This window comes from Hyperolius riggenbachi, chromosome 8 (assembly GCF_040937935.1).
Source record: "Hyperolius riggenbachi isolate aHypRig1 chromosome 8, aHypRig1.pri, whole genome shotgun sequence".
Taxonomy (NCBI): Eukaryota; Metazoa; Chordata; class Amphibia; order Anura; family Hyperoliidae; genus Hyperolius; species Hyperolius riggenbachi.
In genome coordinates, this window is record NC_090653.1 from 284,856,333 (window position 1) to 284,874,621 (window position 18,289).

Consider the following 18,289-nt stretch of genomic DNA (forward strand, 5'->3'; position numbering starts at 1 on the left):
CTGAAGCGCAGAAGAAACCGACCTAGCAAGGTCAGCATCTGCACCAGAGGAAACCAGGATCCACCGGAGCTGCGGCGAGGGCACAGGACGGCTGCCAGGGGCTGGAGGAAGCCCCAGGTAAGTGGATTCTTGTTTTTAAGTTACCTTGGATGTATCTTTTTAAGAAAACATGAGGTAAATAAAATCAGATTTACTTACCTGGCGCTTTCTCTAGACCCTAGAAGCCTATGTGTCCCTTGCTGCAGCTCCGCTCCAAGCCGCTCTCCTGGGGTCCCCTCCATGGCGGCCTTCCAACCAGGTCAGCGGCGGCTTCTGCGCATGGCTGCACTGTTTGCGCTCCTGTGACCCGGAGCATTCTTCACAGGTGGGAGCACTTCCACGCCCACCTGGCCGGGTCAGCGGCCGCCATGGAGGGGACCCCGCAGAGCAGCTTGGAGCAGAGCTTTTTGTTACTTTCAATTATTCCTTATTTATCCATTTATCTTCCCTGCCACTACTGTATATGTAAAAATTCTAGCCACCGGCCACTAGAGGGCAGCCAGGTACCTCGTATTTTCTCAATGTGCGTTTGCTAATTAATTCTCCCCATCTCAACACTATTCAATTAAATGTGTAAATACTTTTTTTTGTTTGTTTTTTGATTCACTGATGTTTCCTTTAAGTCACACGCCTTTTCATCTTGCTGCAAACTTGGACACTCTTATCGGCCAGTTCCTATTAGAAACACTGTGGAAAGAATATTTCATATGTCCAGAAAAACAAGATAACAGCTTCACAATCAGCGGGACAACCAACTTTGGACGTATATTCATTGTGGACAGCGCTAGTTACTATTCCTCCTCTTTTCATAAAAATTGATCAGAAAAATTCACCATTCCCGATGAACTTTTATCGAATAAAAGCAGGAAATGTGATCGGATTTCTTGATCGAATAAAAAAAAAACGCTTTACATTTTTTGACTGGCCAATTTTACCACCTCCATGCAGAGCTGGGCCGAGGCAGAGGTGAGAGAGGCTCCAGCCTCAGGGCGCAGTGTAGGAGGGGCGCACAACTCACTCAGCTATCATTCCCCTATTGTGTTTGAAGCAGAGAGAAATAAGAAAAGGGGATACATGGCAGGGACTGCAAGTCAGATAACTAGAGATTAAGGTGTTGGGGGCCCTGGGGTGCCTCTTAGTCTAATAGCAATCAGTGTGTGATGGCTGGGGTGGGAGGGATGGGGGAGGGGCCTCTTAGTGTAATAGCAATCAGTGTGTGACGGCTGGGGTGGGAGGGATGGGGGAGGGGCCTCTTAGTGTAATAGCAATCAGTGTGTGATGGCTGGGGTGGGAGGGATGGGGAGGGGCCTCTTAGTGTAATAGCAATCAGTGTGTGATGGCTGGGGTGGGAGGGATGGAGGGGCGCACTTTGGTGTCTCAGCCTTGGGTGCTGGAGGACCTTGTCCCGGCTCTGCCTCCATGTAGTATAAGGGCCAACAGATTTTGAATACTATGAATAGACAGTGTAATGCTACGTACACACTTGCGATAACTATCGTTTGCAAGGAACGATGGTTACCAGACGAACAATATTGGAACGATTGGAATGCAACGATGGGATGCAGCGATCATCATACACATTTTACCGATCGTTCTCGCAGAAAAGAACGATCAGAGGGAAATGTTGCATACATATTTATATAAAATAAAAATTAAAAAAACACTAACATGGAGTTACAATAGATAAAAATATATGATAGTTGGGGGGCGTGGCTAGCGGCTGCTCGTGATGGACGTTCTCTGAGCGTGCTCCGCACTCCCCGGCTGCATTGGCGCATTTTCAACCGCTCCCACACCCACAAAAGTAGCTGGACTGCTGCCCAATAGACCCCGCAGCGCCCCGGTAACAGATGGGTGGCAAAAAAGGCCGACAAGAGGAGGATTCCGCCGAGTCCTCACGACAAGAGACGCGCGCACGGAGATCCAAGATGGCGCCCGGCTCCAGCCAGCAGAGTCAGCAGAGAGAGCCGGAGCACCCGGATAGCGATTCGGATGGAGAAAGCAGGGCAACCAGCCTCAGCGTGTCACAGGCAACAGGTCGCCAGAGCGAGGTAGGATTCAGAGCACCTAAGCAGCTTACAGCCAGGGACCAGGCACTCCTTGATATGTTCCAGGCGATTTTGCAGAGAGAGCTAGAGGAGGCCTCAAGCAAACTAGCCACTCGCCTCTCTAAAGAGATAAGGGACCTAGGCTCCAGAACAAACGAGCTAGAGCGCCGCATGGACAATGTCGATATCGTGCTAGATGAACACGAGAAGGATCAGGAGGCAACCCAGACAGACCTCCAGGCTGTACACCTACGCATGGAAGATTTTGAAAACAGGGCCCGCAGAGGCAATTTGCGAGTAAGAGGCCTACCAGAGAACATAGTAGATCTAACCTCTACAGTTACCGCCCTGTTCCAGGAGCTGGTCCCCGGCTTGCCCATTGACAGACTAGAATTCGACAAAATCCACAGGGCCTTAGGCCCTGCTAAACCCAACGGCCTCCCCCGAGACATTGTTATCAAGTTCACTTATTACAGGTCCAAAGAAACCATTTTAAAAGCTGCACGGGATAAAGAGGACCTGGAGTTCCAGGGCCACCGCTACCAAATTTTCGCGGATCTCGCACCCGCTACAATCCAAAGACGGAGGGAGATGAAACCCTATATCCGAATCCTCCAGGCACATGATATAAAATACAGCTGGGGATTCCCCTTTAAAATGATGTTCTCATATAACAACCGAGTCCATGTGGTTTCTAATCCAGAGGAGGCTCAACGAAAGCTGGAAAGGCTAAAACTTTCTCTGCCGGCCTCCTCCCCACCTCGCAGCTCCGGTTCTCCCCGATCACAGCCTCTGTGGGAAAGAGCTAAGTCCCAGCACCAGCCCAAGCATCGAGACAAGGAAGCTCCAGCACCAAGCACCCACTCAGACCCTGGATGAGACATATTGTTTGTTTTTTCCTTTTGGCTACTCCTTCTGCTGATCTTCGAAGGCGCAGTTACCCGCACTAACTGCCCGCACTAACTGATGCAGACATTACCTTAATACTGACCCTGAACCTGAACTGGTACTTCATGGGTCCAACTAGTTTTTCCTTTTTTCTTGCTTTTTCACTTTTTTGCTGAATATAATCTTGTTTCAGTACAACTGCGACCTTCAGCAGCCTTCCAAACGCTGAGGCCTAGCGCCTGCCTAGAGGTCTCAAGAACGCACCCTGCCATTTATATTTCTTAATTGGGATTTTTTCTTCCATTTATATAATATGCCTATGTCTCTCACATGCTCTTGTGTTAATTATGCTTATCGCTGCTTAATGCTCCTCTAGAGTAAGTTGCTTACAATTGATATCGCTATGACAATAGGAGGTTGAAACGGGTTGGCGGGCTATATGTTTAATTCAGTTTCTGTTGCAAAGTTTTCTTAATACAAAGGCCCACGGCCATATATCTGTGGGATAGTGTTATTGTTGTATTTGAAGTTTAAGCGGCCATGCAGCCGGGGCGGGTTCATTTTCCCCCCGACAAGCGAAAAACTGTTCGCTTGTGTGCCAGCACCGAGCCTGGTCATACTTGCCCAGACCCGGGCTGAGTTAGGCCATTACTCCGCCGTGTCTCCCTGCGTTGGGGAAGCATGGCGGAACGACCTTAGGTCCTTAACTGTTCTCTTTTTCTTTTCTCATTTCTTTCTTCTCACCTCTCCCCTTCCTTTCTCCTGTCCTGAGCCCTCCCTGTGCATGCAATTGTATTTACTGCCTATGGTCAAACGCACCTATGTGATCACGTGGCTGCCACTCTCATGGGCCTTCTCTCTAGACACCGGATATGGCTAACACACTATTGAAAATAGTTTCACACAATGTCCAAGGCTTCAATTCGCCTCATAAGAGAGGCAAAGCATTTCACTACTATAAATCTACTCACACAGACATTATATGCTTACAGGAGACGAGGTTCTCCAGAACAAGCCATCCCTCATATCTAAGTAGGCATTTTCCATTGGCTTTCCATTCATGTGCTAGAGAGAAGGTCCGTGGTGTCTCCATAGCTTTCAGGAGAGGCCTCCCCTTCAAATGTGATTACACACTCGCAGATCCTACAGGGAGATACTTATTATTAAAAGGGACTCTATATGACTCTAGGGTCACCTTGGTTTCATATTATGCCCCCAACCAGTTTCAAGACCGTTTTTTGTCACACCTTCTCCAGGTTGTGTCTCAACATGGAGAGGGAATGATAATAATGTGCGGGGATACAAACATGGCCTTGGATGTGGAGTTGGATAAGGCCTCTAAACCTGGTTCTGCAGCAGCTCCCCTCCCCTATACTCGAACTCAAGCGCAAACAGTCTCTCGCCTATTCAGAGGTAGAGGCCTGTTAGATGTCTGGCGCGAACTCAACCCAGCAAAAAGAGATTATACCTTCTATTCAAATCCCCACGGGAGCTTCTGCAGAATCGACCATTTCTTCATGCAAGCCCCATACCTAGATAATGTAACCACAGCTAAAATACTTTCAGTTACTTGGTCGGACCACGACCCTGTGCAAATTCAGCTGTCTTCCCTGATTCCAAGAGGCAGGGACTTCAAGTGGCGACTTAATGACTCCCTGCTCACCAAACAAGAGTGCCTGGGAAAAATACAATCATTTCTTACTGATTATTTGGAAACCAATAGAGGCTCTGTCACCTCCACAGTATCCCTTTGGGAAGCTTTGAAAGCCACAGTTAGAGGGAGAATAATTAGTTACGCCTCCTACCTTAAAAAACAGAAATCCCAAAAAATCTCAGATCTGACTAAACAGTTTGAAGAAGCTGAACGAGCCTGGAAGAATTCCCCAACTACCTCTTCCAGACTCTCTAGAGATAGGCTACGGTCCCAACTAGACGCATTACTTAGTGACGAAGTTGAAAAACAACTTCGGTGGCAGAAAAACTTCTATTACAGATGGGCCAATAAGCCTTATACCCTGCTAGCAAACCGATTGAAAAATCGTAGATACAAGCCACCCACACTGCGAATAAAAGACCAATCCCATCCCCCTACCACAAACCCATGCAAAATAGTCCAATATTTCCATAACTTCCTACAGAAGCTATACAAGTCAGAAAAAGCAATCGACAGAGCCCGTCTTGAAACATTCTTTGCCTCAGTACATCTCCCATCTCCCCAAGCGACAGATATAGAATATTTAAACGCTGATATCACGTCTGAGGAAGTTCTAGCGGCCATAAAATCACTAAAAACTACAAAATCTCCAGGCCCAGACGGTTACTCCCCTCTCTTCTATAAGAAATTCGGTCCCTTAGTAGCTCCTCTCCTATCCCAAATGTTCAATGAATACAACAAAAACAAACCTCCAGGCCAAGATACCCTTCAAGCTAACATAGCTATGCTACCAAAAACAGATATAGAGCCCATAGACATAGTCAATTTCCGCCCCATCTCACTGCTCAATGTGGACATCTTAAGCAAGATTTTAGCTACCCGGATTAACCAGTTTCTCCCCCAATTGATCCACAAGGATCAAGTGGGCTTCGTCCCAGGGCGCCAAGCCCCAGACGCAGTCTACAGAGCAATCCAAGTATTCGAGAGCCTGCACTATAGGAAAATCCCAGGTGTCTGTGTAAGCTTGGACATTTACAAGGCGTTCGATACGCTCTCATGGGAATATCTGTATTTTGTATTACAGCACTGGGGGTTTGGGTCCTCCTTTATAGCTTGGCTACAAGCGCTCTATTCCTCCCCAACAGCAAAAATTAATTATGCGGGTTATCTATCCCCCAGCTTTGCAATCGAGAGAGGCACCCGCCAGGGGTGTCCTCTCTCACCAATCTTATTCATTATAGCTATGGAACCTCTAGCCTGTATCATTAGAGACGCAGACAGAGTCCAAGGTTTCCAAATAGCAGGAACTCAACATAAGCTTAATCTGTTTGCGGATGATATGCTAGTGTTTCTGTCAAATCCACAATCCTCTATCCCAGCCTTGATGGAAATAGTGGATGAGTTTGCACAGGTGTCTGGCCTTACTATTAACCCAAATAAGTCCTCCCTTATGAATATAACCTTAGCCCAGCCTGAATGGATGGAATTGACCAACAAAGTCCCCTTCCAGACAGTCAATAACCAGATCTCCTATCTAGGAATCAAATTAACTTCGAGATATAGTTCTCTCTTTCAGGCAAATTACTATGCACTATCCAAACAAATCACCCAATATATCTCCAATTGGTCTGAGATGCATTTGTCCTGGCTTGGTCGTGTGCATTCTGTCAAAATGACGTTACTGCCCAAAATTTTATACCATTTCAGGCTGCTCCCGGTCTGGGTTCCCCCACATTTTCTTAGATTGTTTCAGCTCAAAATCAACAAATTTATTTGGGGTAACTCCAGACCGAGAGTAGCTAAAGCCTCCTTATACCTACCTAAATATTCAGGGGGCCTAGGCTTTCCAGATTTGCATGCATACTACCAAGCCTCACAAATCGCTCCAATGGTTGGATTGTACAGAGGTCCAGAGATGCCGCAGTGGTCATATTTTGACATAGCCTTGGCGGCCCCTCTATCGGTGCAGTCCCCAATTTGGCTCCCACCCAAATCTCGGCCCCCCTTGCTAAGTTGTATTTTTACACATTGTTTAAGGGTATGGGACTCTTCTAAATATACCCGGAAATTGATATCCCCATTTCTTCCATTATTGCCTATCACTGACAATCCCCTCTTCCCTCCAGCATACGATGATCCAGCAGCATTTCGCTGGTGGACTACGAAAAACCTACTAATAGTCTACCATTTGATAAAAGACTCAAAGGTCGTCAGCTGGGACTTTTTAAGGGAAAAATTCCAGATCCCAGGGTCAGAATACTTCCGGTTCCTACAGCTGAGGCACTGGATCAACTCACTCTTAAAAAACACCTCAAATGCAGATGTGTCTTTATCATTGTTTGAAAATGTTTGTTTACATGACACCAAGGGGAATGGGCTAATAAGCAAGCTATATCTAAATTCAATAAGTCCAGCCCCCACCTTTGTACACGGGTATGTTAAGGCTTGGGAGCTCGACCTGAAGAACTCTAGACCTATAGAAGAATGGTCACACGCATGGAATAGCCTTTTTCACCTCTCTATAAACCTAGGCCTAATAGAGGCCTCCCTTAAAGTAATGATGAGGTGGTACTGGGTGCCTTCTAGATTGGCACACGTTGGAGGGGATGGGATGTGTTTCAGGGGTTGCCAGTCCAGGGGAGACATGCTGCACACCTTTTGGTCCTGTTCGATGCTGTCTCGCTTCTGGTCCAAAGTCTACCGCCTTATACAAGCGGTGTTCCACACCCAATTACCTAGAGACCCGTGGTCAGCATTGCTGCATTTCCGCACAGGCTCCTTAAATAAAAACCAGGAGGCTCTCCTCCAATTTATCTTTGTAGCAGCAAAACAAACTATCGCCAGAGCCTGGAAAAAGCAACTTGTCCCTTTTCAGGAAGTAAAAAACAGAATCACCTGCATTATGACCCAAGAACAATTAGCGGGGACTCTCCTGGACAGGCAACCCAGAGTGGACGCAATATGGGGCCCATGGAGGGCATACCTGTCTATAACTGGAAACAACTGAACAGTAAAAAATTTTAAACCAAGCAGACCTGCTTTATAAGTCTCTGCGCAGGAGGGGCTCACCTCCTCTTTCCCTCCCCTTTCCCTCCATTTTCTCTCTTCTTTTTCCTCCCTTTAGTTTTCTCCCCCTCTTTCTCCCCCCTAACGCAGGGGGGTTCTCTCTCTCTCTAACCAATCCCCACAGCCCAGTAGGTAAGTGGGGGTCATAGATTTCTGCTAGACAAGGCACTCAGAGGCAAGGAGCGGAGCTCGCTCTGGAGCCCTGATTTCCTTGCGCTACTATGAAAGGGACACTAGGTCCCACAAAATGTGATAACCTCTCATGCCTTTCTTATCTAAGGTGATGTTGTGACAGACAAATCTCTTGTTTTCTGTGAGTCATGAGAAGTTGCCCAAATGAATACCTTGCCTAGCACTGTACATCATATACTGTTTTTTTCCTTTGCTAAAACTCAATAAAAAGTTTGAAATTGAAAAATATATGATAGTTAACTTGAGAACAAACTTTATTTGAAATTTGTAATGTAACAATCTTTACGGGTCGCGCTACAGAGGAAGTACGCAAGCTGGGCAGAATCCAACGCAGGCGCATTGGCCCTTGTAACAATTGTTCTCAGCAGATAACTGTACACACTATAGTTTTGTAACGATTGTCGCTCGATACGATCCGTCCTGTTGGATTTTCTCATCGTGCCAATATAGATCGTTTGTCGTTGTACTTAATGATTGTTTGGTAAAGTTCTTTCCCCGATTGTCTGCAGAACAATCATTAAGCTGCTGTTTCAAACGACCATAGTCGCCAGTGTGTACGTAGCATTAATCTCAGATGGACCACAACCTTGTCCCAGGTGTGATCACGAGTATTGAGGCTTAAAGAGACACTGAAGCGAAAAAAAAATGATATTATGATTTGTATGTGTAGCAAAGCTAAGAAATAAAACATTAAGATCAGATACATCAGTGTAATTGTTTCCAGTACAGGAAGAGTTGAGAAACTCCAGTTGTTATCTCTATGCTAACAAGCCATTAAGCTCTCCGACTAACTTAGTCGTGGAGAGGGCTGTTATCTGACTTATTATCTCAACTGTTCCTGGACTATTTACTTTTCCTCTGCTAGAGGAGAGGTCATTACTTCACAGACTGCTCTGAGGGCCCTTTTCCACTAGCAGTCGCTAGCGTTCACGCTGAACGCTAACGATTGCTGAATCGCAATTCCGCCGATTTCCCGACGTTTGCGGACGCGATTTTACTATGCTATGCACTGCATAGCAAAATCGCGGCAAATATCGCTCTGCCGCGCGTTCGCGTCAAAAACGAATCGCGGTAGTGGAAATGACCTACCGCGATTCCTATGTTAAAAAGCAAACCGTAGCGATTGTAAAATCGCTAGCGGTTTGCGACTTTACGATTCGGCCAGCGCAAACACGCTGGTGGAAAAGGGCCCTGAAAGACTCATTTTGAATGCTGAGTGTTGTGTAATCTGCACATATTATAGAATGATGCAATGTTAGAAAAAACACTATATACCTGAAAATAAAAGTATGAGAATATTTTCTTTGCTGCTAATCTTCTAGGATTATTCATAGTATAAAAATTCCCAAATTAAGCTGCGCTCCAGGGCCAATTAGCTAAAAGTCACAACAAAACCTGATAAATGTCCACCATCAGCAACAAACGTCTCTTTGTCTGTGGCCGGTTGGATTTTCTGGTTTCCACTGTTAGACTCCGCTCAGGACCAACACGTCATGTGAAAAAAATGAGAGAAAGGGCCAATAGTGTAAATCCGTATGACTGTTTTAAATTCACCACCACCTTTCCCTTATAACAATATCCGTGTTCTTTTTATTGCTATCAATACACCTTCAGTGAGCACCACAACACCCCCCCACCGTGTGTGCACTCACCCAATAAGCCTCCTTAGATCTCCGGAGGTAGGATTGATAACATGTGGGGATTATATGCAGACTCCAGGAATCCAATTCCAATCAATAGCACTATAACTGAGAAAGGTCTATATAGTGTAAAACCATTTATTCATAAAAAGTTAAAAATCAGACCGCACTCACAATTGGTTGACTTGGGAATAGCGCATATAACAACGTTGGGTCCCCGGGTGACCACTCTGTCAATAGCCGCCTTGAATCCCCTCGTCTCCGCTTGCCTGGTCTGCTACTTCCGCATCTGCCGACAGCATCTAGCGTAGCTCCGCCCTACGCATTTTGTCATAAGTATGACTCATCAGGGGCTGACGCTAGACGCCCAGTCAGCTATTCATATAGTCTGAGTTCACTCCTCTCCCTTTGTGAATAACTTTATTGTTCCCGCGCCGGGCTCACACTGTGAGCACCCAGGCTTTAAGTACGCATGCGTGCGTACTTATATTTTTCCTTTCACTATGTCTCCGCAATAGAGGACGTATCAGTGTATTCATGCGTACCTTTAGTTTCACAGACGGGGTAGAAGACTCCGCATTAAGTGCGCATGCTCACGTACTTATGCTTTCATTTTACTCCCACTACTTTTAGTCTTAATAGTGCATATCTCAAGCAATCAAGCATCCCCATAAAATCAGGAATTCACCTTTCCTTACAGAACACCTAGCTTCACTAATATATTAAAAACTTTAAATTAATAAAAATTACGTAACTCTTTATACAAAACCTAGCCGTAAAAAACCCCTGTAGGAGTTGTAAGTGTTGTAGAGAATCGAATAGTGAAAGAAAGGTGAGTATTCGATCAAATACAAATGGTAGGGTTAATAAAATTAGACAGTTTATCACTTGCGCTACGGTAGGAGTGATTTATGTGGTATGGTGTAGTTGTGGCCTGCAATATGTAGGCCGCACCACTAGGCCACTAAAGGAAAGAATAGGAGAACATATAAACAATATCAAAAAAGGATTTGAACAACATAGTCTTTCTATGCACTTTAAAGTGAAACACCAGTGTGATCCGAGACAGATGTATTTCTGTGGGGTGGAAAAATATATAGGATCCTGGAGGGGATATAATAAAGTTAGAGAAATTTCAAAAAAAGAGGGAATGTGGATTTTTAATTTGGAAACATTGATACCGGTCGGTTTAAATGCTGATTTTGATGTGAATTGTTTTATAAGGAATGATTAAGAGCACTGGCGTAGGAGCAGGGGTCGCAGCAGTCGCACTGGCGACCGGGCCCGCGATCTCCTAGGGCCCGTACCGGCCCCTGCTCCCCGCATTCTCCTCTGTCCCCAGGCCCTCCGTGACAGCCGCTTAGCTCCGCCCCCAAATCGCGGGTAGCTCCGCCCCCAAATCGCGGGTAGCTCCGCCTCTCACAGGATCGTTCCTGTGAGTTGCTTGATTCTTTCACGAGCCCTGCCCCTGCAAATCCCATTGGCTGGCACAGCAAGAACAGAGGACAGAGCATGGGAGAAGATGGAGATGAGCCAAGAGCTCCCTTCCCCCAGGCAAACAGAGCGGGAGGTATGAGAGCTGAGTGCTGTCTCCCTCTTTATTTCCCTGTCACTGCTTATCAGCCTTTACTGTATCCAGAGCCCGCAACAGGGCTCACTAACCTTCCTCCACCAGACCCCTAGTAATTTCCTGTCTTTCTATCCACCCCCCAGAATTCTCACTAGCCCCCCCTCAACCTCTCTCCCCCAGACTCCTAATAACCTCCCTCACTCCCCCCTCAATATTCTTCACCCTCCCTTTCCCAGACTCCTAACTGCTCTCCCTTCTTACTCCCCCGACCCCTAATAACCCCCCTGTCTCTCCTCACTTCCCCCTCAATATTCTTCACTGTCCCCCGACCCTTAATAATAGCTCCCCTCTCTCGCCTCACTCCTCCCTCAATATTCCTCATCCTCCCTTTCCCAGACTCCTAATAACCCCCCTGTCTCTCCTCACTCACCCCCCCTAATAACCCCCCTTTTTCTCTTCATTCCCCCCTCAATATTCCCCACCCTCCCTTTCCCAGACCCCTAATAATCCCACTCTCTCTTCTCACTACCCCCTCAATATTCCTTACCCTCCCTCCCCCTGATCCAATGCTACCGGCGTCACATGGTGCACACGCCTGTTTGCAGAGGACACTGGCCCGCAGTGACAGCTATATTGGCCTGCAGGTGACAGCTTTATTGCTGACTGCTTCCAAAGAACATGAATATTGTTATAAGGGAAAGGTGGTGGTGAATTTAAAACAGTCATACGGATTTACACTATTGGCCCTTTCTCTCATTTTTCACATGACGTGTTGGTCCTGAGCGGAGTCTAACAGTGGAAACCAGAAAATCCAACCGGCCACAGACAAAGAGACGTTTGTTGCTGATGGTGGACATTTATCAGGTTTTGTTGTGACTTTTAGCTAATTGGCCCTGGAGCGCAGCTTAATTTGGGAATTTTTATACGTTACTATCATACATCAGATGGTTTAAAGCGCGCACCACGCATCTGTTAAGTGTCTGATATACACTTTTCCTAAGCGCAATTGTCCTGTTTTTTAATTATTCATAGTACACAACCAATTCACTATATCATATTTTTTTTCTCTTTAAAGAGGAACTCCAGTGAAAATAACGTAGTAAAAAAAAGTGCTTAATTTTTACAATAATTATGTATAAATGATTTAAAGAGAACCAGAGACGAAGCACCCTCCTGTATTTTATTACATTTATCAGCGGGAACATGACAGTAAACACCTACCCTGCTTTTAGTTTTATTCTTATCTGCTGAATTAGTCTATTAGCAGCTGTGATAAGAATCCCCGACTGGCTCAGTCTAGGTTTGCCCTGGAATCATTATAGCTGAGTCACTCTTCTGTGGAGTCTTTTCAAGCCCAAGCCTCCCACCTCCTGGCTCAGATTTCCTGCTTTGCATACTGAGAGCTGTGATGACATGGGAGGGGCTGCTCCTGCTGAGAGAGAAGCACTGAACAGACAAGTGTGGCTGCAATATGATCCCTGTGTGCTCTGTGTGCACTCTGAATAGAGAATGATGATGACTGCAGTTTCATTCCTATGAGAGACACTTTCTACAGGCAGCTGCACATCATACCAAAATGAAAGCACACAGATGAAAGGCTGCAGCAGCCTTTCTCATATAGCCTAGATAGCAGCCTAGTCTCATATAGCCTAGACAGCACATCCAGAACAACTCATAACCCGGAAGCAGAAGGAATATGAGCCGGCAGCCATATTTGATTTTTCCTGGAGCAATAATGGATAAAAAACACTAAAAAAGGTACACCAGAGCGGCGAAATTATCAGGTAGAGCATTTATTCTTTACAAGCTATCGACTGATATGTTTATTTTGTGTGAAACGTTCATCTCTGGTTCCCTTTAATCAGTGTTTGTCCTTTGTAAAATATTTCCTCTCCCTGATTTACATTCTGACATTTACCACATTGTGACATTTTTACTGCTGGCAGGTGATGTCAGTGGAAGGAGATGCTGCTTGCTTTTTTGGCAGTTGGAAACACCTGCAAACAGCTATTTCCCACAATGCAATGAGGTTCACAGACAGGAAAGTGTCTGGACCATGGTCCTGACATCACACTGTGGGAGGGGTTTCACCACAATATCAGCCATACAGCGCCCCCTGATGATCCGTTTTAATAAAGGAATAGATTTCTCATGGGAAAGGGGGCATCAGCTACTGATTGGGATGAAGTTAAATTCATGGTCACTGTTTCTCTTTAATGCTAAGCAGAAGAGTTGAGCAAAGCAGGTGGTTTCAGCGCTTGGCTCTCAGCGCTGAAAATGGGCGCCACTATAGCACTAGTGGTGTAATACGCGCCCCGCGCAAGGGTGATTGGGGGATCTGGCAATCACCGAACCCCAAATTACTTCTCCCTCCAAGTTGTTATGACTCGGAGGCGGAATAGTATTTAATGCTGACTGGAATTTTTGGCTGAAGGGTGAGTTGCCATTTGGCTCACCCTGTGCCCAGCTCTCCGGCGGCGTATACATACGTACACGAGTTGGGAAAATGGCATTTTATAATAAGGGAATAAATATGGCACCTAAAGGTTCCCATTAAGTTGCAGCAAATGGCAACAAGCACAGTTTGAAGGGAACCTAAACTGAGAGGGATATGGATGTTTCCTTTTAAACAATACCAGTTGCTGGTCAGTCCTGCTGATCTCTTTGGCTGCAGTAGTGTATGAATCACACACTAGAAACAAGCATGCAGGTAATCTAGTCACACTTCAGTCAGAGCACCTGATCTGCATGCTTGTTCAGGGGCTGTGGCTAAAAGTATTAGAGACACAGGATCAGCAGGAGAGTCAGGCAACTGGTATTATTTTAAAAGGAAAAATCCATACCCTTCTCAGTTTAAAGGGAAGGTTCAGGCAGTAGAACAAAAATAAAAATCCAAATCCACTTACCTGGGGCCTCCTCCAGCCCGTGGCAGGCAGGACGTGCCCTCGGCACCGCTCCGCAGGCTCCCGGTGGTCTCCGGTGGCGCGCCCGACCTGGCCAGGCCGGCTGCCAGGTCGGGCTTCTTCTGCACTCCAATTGGCGTCTCACTGGTGCGCGCTGACGTCATCGGACGTTCTCCGGGCTGTACTGCGCAGGCTCAGTAGTTCTGAGCCTGCGCAGTACAGCCCCACTGCCAGCTAGTTTCATTTTTGCCGATAGGCCCGTCAGGACTGGCCACGCGTAGCTTTCTCCGCATTCACGACTGCAATTAGCGCTAGTGCAGGCCACAATGTGTACAAAAATATGCGTTGCCGCATATCTATGAGTTCTTAATGCAGCAACGCGTATTTTTGTACGCGTTGCGGCCCGCAATAGCGCTAATTGCAGTCGGGAATGCGGAAAAAGCTACGCGTGGCCAGTCCTGTCGGCAAAAACTAAACTAGCTGGCAGCGGAGGACCAGAGGATTAGTGAGTGGCTGTGAGGGTGCAGGACTGCTGCAGGGGGCTGGTAGAAGCCCCAGGTGAGTAAAACTCATTTTTTTTCTGCCTTAAGGTTCACTTTAAGTTCGTTGCACCTTTTTTGGGGGTGTTGCGTTGTAATTTGCATTGCGACTTTAACGTCGTATCAAAATGCAACATCCTACTGTGAAAGAGGCCTAATGGTTACATTTAAGGACTGCAATTCTTATGTGAAGTGTAAATAGCAGCCATTTCAGGGTGATGTAAAATCTGCTTCATTCAGCTCCTACAGAGAAATATTGAGCTTTTGAACTTTCCAGAAGTGTCGTTTTAGACTCTCAATAGTTTTCAGGAGTAGGGATGGTCAATCAGATGCAAATAAATTTGAGTTGATGCAGCACTGTGCAAATTTTGTATGCACATTTGTATGCAGCTTGAAAATGAACCAATCGAATTTTACCTCAGCAGGATTTGATTGGTTCATTTTCAAGCTGTATACAAAATTTACATTATACTGCATCAACTCAAAATTATTTGCATGTCATTGCCCATTCCTATTCAGGAGAGCTGCCGCTGAAGTTTAACATATCTGACATTACAGATAAAGCACTGGCTTATTAAACCTTGCAATTAAAAAAAAAAAAAGAACACTGGTAAATTTTAAGGCTTAAAATTTACCAGTGTACTGTATATTCTGGCGTATAAGACTACATTTTACCCCTTGAAAATCTTCTGAAAAGTCAGTTGTCTTCTACGCTGGATGTCATTGATGCCGGGTGATACGCCCTATCCTGTTACCGCCTCTCAGATCTCGCTGCTGAGGACTGTAGTGAAGCGGCGCAGGCGCACATGTGTGAGATCCTATCCTGTTACCGCCTCTCAGATCTCGCTGCTGAGGACTGTAGTGAAGCGGCGCAGTCGCACATGTGTGAGATCCTATCTTGTTACCTCCTCTCAGATCTCGCTGCTGAGGACAGTAGTGAAGCGGTGCAGGCCCACATGTGTGTGATCCTATCCTGTTACCGCTTCTCAGATCTCGCTGCTGAGGACTGTAGTGAAGCGGCGCAGGCGCACATGTGCAAGATCCTATCCTGTTACCGCCTCTCAGATCTCGCTGCTGAGGACTGTAGTGAAGCGGTGCAGGCGCACATGTGTGATCCTATCCTGTTACCGCTTCTCAGATCTCGCTGCTGAGGACTGTAGTGAGGCGGCGCAGGCGCACATGTGTGAGATCCTGTCCTATTACCGCTTCTCAGATCTCGCTGCTGAGGACTGTAGTGAAGCGGCGCAGGCGCACATGTGCGAGATCCTATCCTGTTACCGCCTCTCAGATCTCGCTGCTGAGGACTGTAGTGAAGTGGCGCAGGCGCACATGTGTGAGATCCTATCCTGTTACCGCCTCACAGATCTCGCTGCTGAGGACTGTAGTGAAGCGGCGCAGGTGCACATGTGTGAGATCCTGTCCTGTTACCGCCTCTCAGATCTCGCTGCTGAGGACTGTAGTGAAGCGGCACAGGCGCACATGTGTGAGATCCTGTCCTGTTACCGCCTCTCAGATCTCGCTGCTGAGGACTGTAGTGAAGCGGCGCAGGCGCACATGTGTGATCCTATCCTGTTACCGCTTCTCAGATCTCGCTGCTGAGGACTGTAGTGAGGCGGCGCAGGCGCACATGTGCGAGATCCTATCCTGTTACCGCCTCTCAGATCTCGCTGCTGAGGACTGTAGTGAAGCGGCGCAGGCGCACATGTGTGAGATCCTATCCTGTTACCGCTTCTCAGATCTCGCTGCTGAGGACTGTAGTGAAGCGGCGCAGGCGCACATGTGCGAGATCCTATCCTGTTACCGCCTCTCAGATCTCGCTGCTGAGGACTGTAGTGAAGCGGCGCAGGCGCACATGTGTGAGATCCTATCCTGTTACCGCCTCTCAGATCTCGCTGCTGAGGACTGTAGTGAAGCGGCGCAGGTGCACATGTGTGAGATCCTGTCCTGTTACCGCCTCTCAGATCTCGCTGCTGAGGACTGTAGTGAAGCGGCACAGGCGCACATGTGTGTGATCCTATCCTGTTACCGCCTCTCAGATCTCGCTGCTGAGGACTGTAGTGAAGCGGCGCAGGCGCACATGTGTGAGATCCTATCCTGTTACCGCCTCTCAGATCTCGCTGCTGAGGACTGTATTGAAGCGGCGCAGGCGCACATGTGTGAGATCCTATCCTGTTACCCGCTCTCAGATCTCGCTGCTGAGGACTGTAGTGAAGCGGCGCAGGTGCACATGTGCGAGATCTGAGAGGCAGAGAAGGAGGTAGGATACAAGGGCGGGGCCAGACGGGTGAAAGAGGCGTGTTTTATGGGCACAGCGCAATCTATTCTTCCATACCGCTCTGATAAACAGGGAGATGGAGAACTGACCAATCCGCTTAGGGAGAGTAGACCAATCCAACCAGCCAATCCCCTATATACTGCTATATACTGGGTAACACATACAGTACAGCACCGGTATCTATTCATACATAGCACCAGTATATGATGTATTTTAATTTTTATTTGGTGTGTGTTAGAAGAGGGGTAGTCTTATATGGCGAGTATATCCCAAACTCTATATTTTAACTGGAAAAGTTGGGGGGTCGTCTTATACGCCCAGTCGTCTTATATGCTGGAAGTACTTATATTTATCTCATGTCGCTTCAGGTACACTTGGCCAATCAAAATTGTATGTGTACCAAGCTTTAGAATGAAGGTGCTCATTAACGATTTATTGAATAATCGACCTTTCCGGCCTTCAGATTGGACAGTGTTGATGTTGCCAATCAACAAAGGATCGATCTGTCCTTTTTCATTCCATATGATCAGATTGTTTAAATATTTCATCACATAATGGGCCCCATCAGTTTTTTCCAGCCAATTTCTTTGGATCGCAATTAGATCGGAAAGTCGATTGTTCACTAAAATTGTATCATTATCTGGCGCCTTAACGCAAGCCTGAAGCATGACTGGATTAGCTCTATGCTTGTTTCTGGTGTTATTCAGACACTACTGCAGCCAAAGAGATGAGCAGGGCTGCCGGGCAACTGGTATTGTTTAACAGGAAATAAACATGGCAGCCTCCATATCTCAGTCCTCCAAACACAGGAAAGGACCCAAACAGTCCATTTTCAAATGGGCTTAGGTCACTAGTTATTCATATAACATACAAGTGTCAGTAAGCAGATAGATTGAATACTCACACTTTACTGGTTCCCCAATTTGTGGGGAAGTACCGTCACAACTCGGCCTTTAGGTAGTTGTGCAGTCACCCCCCTTTACAAAGGTAAACACTTGCCTTCTTTTTAAAAAAAAAAACAAAAAAAAAAAAACAGTAAATACAAGAGAACCAGTTCCATTGGCAGCCATGCGTGCCCAGACCATGACAATACCATCACCATGCTTCAGTGATCAGGTGGTGTACTTAAGAGTATGGAGCAGGAAAGGAACTGCTCATGATCCTTTCTTCCCATCACTCTGGAACAAGTTGATATTTGTCTCATCTGTCCATAGGATGTTGTTCCAGAACTGTGAAGGCTTTTTTAGATGTAGTTTGGCAAACTTATCTGGCCTTCCTGTTTTTGAGGCTCACCAATGGTTTACATCTTGTGGTGAATAGGGATGGTCTGGCTTAGGAGAACTCATGGAGAAGCATGTGATCAGCTGATAGATTTGTAAGGTCCTGATTTGCTGTGACTTCCTGGTTTAATACGTGATCAGGACCAGCAAATCAGAACCTTACAAATCTATCAGCTGATCATACTGATCACATGC